Source organism: Haemaphysalis longicornis, unplaced genomic scaffold (genome assembly GCF_048455015.1).
Source record: "Haemaphysalis longicornis isolate Haplotype H1 unplaced genomic scaffold, Haemaphysalis longicornis Haplotype H1 scaffold_1, whole genome shotgun sequence".
NCBI classification, from domain to species: domain Eukaryota; kingdom Metazoa; phylum Arthropoda; class Arachnida; order Ixodida; family Ixodidae; genus Haemaphysalis; species Haemaphysalis longicornis.
In genome coordinates, this window is record NW_027526203.1 from 311,217,230 (window position 1) to 311,224,153 (window position 6,924).

The window sequence follows — 6,924 nt, forward strand, 5'->3', positions numbered from 1 at the left end:
GATTGTGGGGTTTAACGCGCCGACGCAACGTAGGCGATGAGGCGCGCCGTAGTGGAGGGCTCCGGATTAATTTTGACCACCTGGGGATCTTTAACATGCGCCGAAATCTCGTACACACGGGCGTTTTTGCTTTTCGCCTCCATCAGAAAAGCGGCCGCCGCGGCCGGGAATCGAACCCGCGACCTCGTGCTCAGCAGCGCAACGCCTTAGCCACTGAGCCACCGCGGCGGGTAGGTGGTGATTTTGGGGCCAAAATTCTTCTCCTACATTAATAGCACTAACACGCCGCTTGAGGGCTATTGGCTGAAAGGTACGCCGCTGTATCGGCTGTATGCGAAGGGTTTGAATCAGGCTCCATATTCGAAAAAGAGGCCTTCAAGGGTCCAGTTTGGAGCGGAATTTCTGCCATTCCCGTCTAGTCAGTTTTTGTAGGAGTAAAGGTTTGGTTCGTTGTTTCTTGCTTCGATGCGCCGACGTTGTGGCGTGTAGAATACTTCCGATGGTCTGCGTTGGTGCCTGATGGTGACGGCACTGATGACACGACGACGATGAGATTTGTTGAGGGTTTTTAAAAGTGTGTATTTAAGCGAGAGACATATGCAGGATGTTTACAAACTGAAGTAGACAGAGTAAGAAATGAAGTGGGATTACTGGTCAGCTAAGACTTTGTGCACGCGGCACGCCCGTCAGCGACGGACCCTGACCTAAGAATACCCAAGTGGTGAGATCCTCCCTAGCCTGACCTGGCTAGCCCGGCAATACGCCGGCCGTGCATAGCACATTAAAACCCTGAGGATTCGACCCCGAGACCTCGTGTCTCGTGGTTTTAATGGGTCACCTAGTCTTCACCCCCAATACACAGGCCAATCAGCATCCCTTGGCGATCTTATTGGGCGGGTTACCACATCCGGGTTTAAACCGCGGTGGGCAACACCCCCCGTAACCCTGAGACATCGGTCACCCTCTCTCACGACAGGAAGAAGGAAAATATCAAAAGCAAACCAACAAACACAACAAACACTCAAAAACCCGCTGAGACACGTGCAAGCGGCCGGGAACAAGCCTCTACGAATGCGGCCTGCGCCACCCGTTCCCACGATTCCCGTCCAAGACCGGACAGCCACCCAAGCCAGCTGAAACCCATAAACATCCGTCTTAACGACCCGGCGCGTCCCCAAGATTCCCCGCCGTTGACAGGCGATGCCCCGTTAATTGGACCGTGGGCCAGAAACAGCGCGTAGGGACAAAAGGACACGGCGGCCGGCTCAGGCGTCGCCTCTGCCGCGCCCATGCCGGGCCGCAACGCGCGCACCCTCGCACGCCTCCACTCCGCGTGCGCACGGGCCAACACAAGGAAAGCTATCGCCATAAATCGGTCACTGTCTAACCACAGTTGACAGCTCCACGCTCCCCGTCTCCAGCCGCTCGACGGACCAAATGGTTTTACAACCTGCTAATGGAAACCGCGGTGGGTCCCGAGCCAGCTTCCGCCATGCCCCCGGGATGCCATTTGAATCGCCAGGCTACCAATGTTTTCCCTCGGTTACACCACGCACTCTGGCCAAAACAACCCGACAGCGCAGCTGAGGCCCCAGACAATGTGTCCTCCCGCGAGCGGCATGACCCAGAGACCGCTTGCTCTTAACGAGCTGGCTGCCATAAAGTCATTCATTCCCACTGCTCGGAACCGCCGCTCCCTCCGCGTTCGACACATCCTGCGTCGCTGGTGCCTGGAACCCTTACAGTAGGTGTCTTTGAATGTTCTTCTGCAAACGCCTGGAAGCCCGCGTGTCTTCTTATGAGATCGTTTTCCCGGCCCGTCCCTCTGCTCTACGACATAACGCGCAGAGTTTCTCGTACTCCGCGCCAGCCACAGAGGGCGGTTTTGGCAGCTGTAGAACTCTGGTGGAGGAACTTCGAACACGCTTCATCTCGTTTGTGAGATTTTCATTCGACGTGAGAGATGATTCCGATTCATCAATGGCGGCAGCATACGTCCCCCTATTAATGCAGCTGACTGCCCGCATTCGATGGCTACCTGACACACTCAAGAATAATGTATGTTGTTGCATGATCGGTCCCATGTGCCTCCCCTTCTACGTGCCAATGCGCCGCGGGCAGCAACTGAAGGGACACAAAGGCAACATCAAGAGCACTCGATGTTTTTCCTCGATAGAAGGTGTGGTCACCGGTGTTAATTGCCGCCAGTCCGTTCTGATATGACAAAGCTGAAAGAGGCGCCTTACTTTCACTGATATTTTCAGGCTTCCCCAAGATAGATTGTGTGCGTTGAAATCACCAGTCAGGATATGTGGGGCGGCGTAGCCTGGATAATGTCTTCGAGGCGGTAAATGCCTAAGCCCGCTCGAGGAGGAACGTCCGCAGCGATGACGGTAAATGAAAGGCAAGTAATGCTCATTTCCACTGCCACGTACTCATTTCAGGCATCCGGAGGCAGATTATGCTGTAAGAAGGTCAGGTCGTTTCTGACGGCAAGAAGAACTCTTGTGAATTCCACACCAGTAGATGATCGAAATACTGTGTAGCCGGAAATCCGAATGCCATCAAGCAGCCGTGATTCAGAAATTGCAATCACTGGTAAGCGGTGCTTATACACAAAGTAGCGGAAGTCTGAAAGGCACTGGCAGAGTCCACAAACGTTACACTGAAAAATGGTGGCCTTGTTTCGAACCTCTTGCATTCTACCGCCACTAGCTGCAGAAGTAGGGTGCCAAAGTCCAGGATTGTCATGATGGCCTGAGTGATGGGGGAAGAAAAGGGGGTAACAAAGGCACACAGAGTGTCTACAAGTTAGGATATAACTGAACAGAGATTTACCGAGTTTGTTGCTGGCGGGCGCTCACGCTGTCGTTTCGCTGATGGCTTATAACGTGAAGTGGCGGCTGCAGGTGTGATCGCAGACAGAGGAACAGGTGTCGGTGTTGGTTCTTGAGGATCTACTTCCGCTACCAGTGGTGGGAAGTCCTTGTCCATATTCACACAAGGAGGAGGCTTGACAGGCGTTTCCGATTCATCAACGGCGGAAGATGAGGCTCTTTTTTACGATCATGTGTCCTAGCAACAATAGACTTGTTCTCACGCTGTTCTTCGAAGGCAGCTTTCGCGGACTTGTAATCAGTGTTATGGATGCTCTTCAGCTTGCAGATAGCCTTCTCCTTCTGAAGAAGCTTACAGTGTGCGAGCGTGGACTCGCGCTTCTTGCCGCATTTGGGGCATCGGAGCTTTTCTGTAGTACGGGCTGAACAGTCATGCGACCACCACAACGAGGGCACCGCTCGGGTATGTTGCATGGGCTAGCCACATGTCCATATCGGTGGCACCTGCGCACTGTCGTGGTTTTTCAACGTATGGAAAGACGCGGTATCGCGTATAACCTAGGGTGACGTGCTCAAAGGCCATTTCAGTGGCGAAAACAACTCTCACATCCTCAGATTTTTCGCCTAGCCTCCGAGCAGATTTCACGGATATTCTCTGGAGTAGGGCATTCGAAATATCGACATCGGTGAGACCTACCGGTATTCCTTTTACGACGCCCGCACCACAACTGGTAGGACGAGGCTCATACGTTTTAACCGGGATGCCGTCAATGCTGGACACTTTCAGAAGACCCTTGTGAGAGTCCATGTTCCGCTTCCCCACGGCTAAGAAGTTGAGACGATGATTCAGGCGTATCTGGAGAACTCCTCCAGGGGACATGGACTCGAGACCTTTCATTGCAAGCGGATTCAATTTAGTTGTGATTTGAGATTCTTTGGTGGGCTTGAAGATAACTGTAAGGTCATGCTTCGGAGGTTGCATTGCGGAGTAGCTATCTCCATTCAACTGCAGCTTCTTGGATTCACGGAGGCGCTTGCGGGGAAGCACGAACTGATAGCCCGAGGAGGCCTTCGCAGTCCCATGGGCTTCTTCAGTAGACATTACTGTGGTAGCAGACGTATCCGATATGTCACAGAATGCATCATCACCATCCCGCAGAGGGTGGTGTTACGAATCAGCCCGCCGCAGTGCTTTGTGCCGCACTCCTCTACTCTGTGGCGAAGCCTCCACTACATGCTCCTTTCGAGCAGGCCTCCCTGTCAGTGACTCACGCTTGCAGCCGACGCATCCAAACACGACGCTACATGTCTGGAAAAGTCGGATCGCTGGCGCCTCGCTACCGGCGTGATTCAAACTTCGGTGGCGGCCGACGCAACACGCAGACTTGTCCGAAGGACGCGGAGGCCGGTGCGGAGACCTCCTCTCTCCCCTCTCTCGAACTCAGCGTGCGCCGCTACTACCGGCCGCTCACGAACTCTGGAAAAAGTGCTGTGTGTGTCTGCACCGTTCGTGTCGTGTGCACAATCTAGACGAAACGCTTGTTTGACCGCTAGAGCTTTGGGTATAAATAAGGCCTCCCAAGCGCTGTAGTCCATTCCTGTTGGAGCAGTGAATCAATGCTGTCACTCTTCTCGAGTCCTGTACTGTAACCTCGCCCGTCGGGGCATTGTTCTTGCCTGGCTTCGGCTCATCTCTCGCCATGCAGTAAACAAGTTAAGTTTGCCTTCGGGTTCTGGTCTTCTTCAAAGCAGCAACATTGGCTGGCCGCTCGCTTCACCACGCTACCACACGCATGTCGGAGGCGATGGAGCTCGGCTCGGGTACGCCTTCCCGTACCCGCCGCGGTGGCTCAGTGGCTAAGGCGTTGCGCTACTAAGCACGAGGTCGCGGGTTCGATTCCCAGCCGCGGCGGCCGCTTTTCTGATGGAGGCTAAAAGTGAAAACACCCGTGTGTACGAGATTTCGGCGGACGTTAAAGATCCCCAGGTGGTCAAAATTAATCCGGAGCCCTCCACTACGGCGCGCCTCATCGCCTGCGTTGCGTCGGTGAGTTAAACCCTACAACCGACCGAACACCTTCCCGTACGCAACAGTGGCTAGCTGGTGAATCGGCAGATACATGTACCACCAGACCAACAGGTATCGGCACTGAAGACGTATTAGTGAGGTCCAGGGCAGGTTCGAAAGCATTTCCGATAATCACCGGTGTAGAGGAAGTCGTTGCGGAGAAAATCCGGTTTCTCCTCCGGTTTCTTCGGGAATCCGGAGTCTGCATGTATATGTAGCTTTTGTTGTGCTGATTAGCAAACTTACGCAAAAAAAGTAGGTGGCCGGTCGCGACCACCACGCACCCGGCCCGCAGAAAGCAACGTTGGAGGACCCCAACAAGCTGCAGAAGCATTGTTTTTTTTTCTTTCAAAAACATAAGCTTATGAGGTGACTTCTGTGTCATTGAGAGCCAGCGAAGGAGAACTAACACACTTATCCCCGATCAGCCCTTGTGACTCCACAATGCACTCGAGGGAACAACCCATACCGCCAATGAAGCCATATCGGCGAATGACAATAACGTGCATGCCACTTGACTCAAACATGTAATCCGCGCTGGGACACTATGCACTGCAGAATGTCATTCTTGCATTGCGGGAAACCACAACGCATAGAACTTCTGAGTCAAATCGATGGAAAGTATAGTTTCGAGTATGCTTGCCATCGTCATTCTCTGAAGTTGTGTTGTTGTCGGTATGGATTGTTCGCTCGAGTGCATCTGGGGGGAAGCTGAACAACAGGATTGTCTAAGTGTGTGTGTGTGTGTGTGCGTGTGCGTGTGCGTGTGCGTGTGCGTGTGCGTGTGTGTGTGTGCGTGTGCGTGTGCGTGTGCGTGTGCGTGTGCGTGTGCGTGTGCGCGTGTGTGTGTGTGTGTGTGTGTGTGTGTGTGTGTGTGTGTGTGTGTGTGTGTGTGTGTGTGTGTGTGTGTGTGTGTGTGTGTGTGTGTGTGTGTGTGTGTGTGAAGGGGGGGGGGAGGGCCCTGGGGGATCGCCTCCGCACTTCGTACTAGTATATTATAAATAGAAAGTTCGGAAACCGGCAGTACCGATTATGGTGATCTCATTGGTAAAGGGAACGTACTCATGGACGATTTTTGTTTTTGTTTTTGAAAATTACAGGTTGCTCGAATCAATCTACAACCCAATACCCTCAGCTAATACACGCGCCCCTTGAGCCAGGTTAGCTTGCTTAAACCGAAATTTGAAATTCGTGCAGTTTAAATAAATATTGCCAATAATATGTTCCATTAAAAAAGACAAAAGTACTCGATTTCGGCTAAAAATATAAGCCCTCCTAATTTGGGGCAAACTCGTGGAACGCAGTTTTGCAGCAGGGCATGTTTTTCTTTTTTATCGCGAAGCAGGACATATGATTGACTACAACCAAACACTTTTTTTCTAAGTACGCGTGTCACGGCACATCGTCATCGTCAGGGTTATCTTTGCGTAATCCTGATCCTTATGAGTTACGGAGGCGGACGGGACGACAGTGCGGCTCTTCGATTTAGTTTCGGACTCACCGAGGATAGTCCGAAGGTTTCCCGCGCCGTAGGAATGTGTGCGAAAAACGAATGTTGGATCATTGATTGATTGAAAGGTTTAACGCGCCGACGCAACGCAGGCGATGAGGCGCGCCGTAGTGGAGTGCTCCGGATCTTTAACGTACGCCGAAATCTCGTACACACGGGCGTTTTTGGTTTTCGCCTCCATCAGAGACGCGGCCGCCGCGGCCGGGAATCGAACCCGCGTCCTCGTGCGCAGCAGCACAACGCCTTCGCCACTGAGCCACCGCGGCGGGTCGAACGAATGCTGGATCGCTTCTCAGGGAGTCCATGATGAGTCCCATACTCTACATCGAAGAGCCCCAGTATGATACCTCAGTTCCCTGCTAAGGAACGGCGTCGCGACCGACGGTGATGCATCATACAACGGGACAAGGCACGGAATCGTAACCTGCAGTCTCCTCCGGAAGGACATGTCATATCTGCGGCTCACTGACGTGAGCAGTGAACGCTGGAAGCAGTAGCCCCCCCCCCCA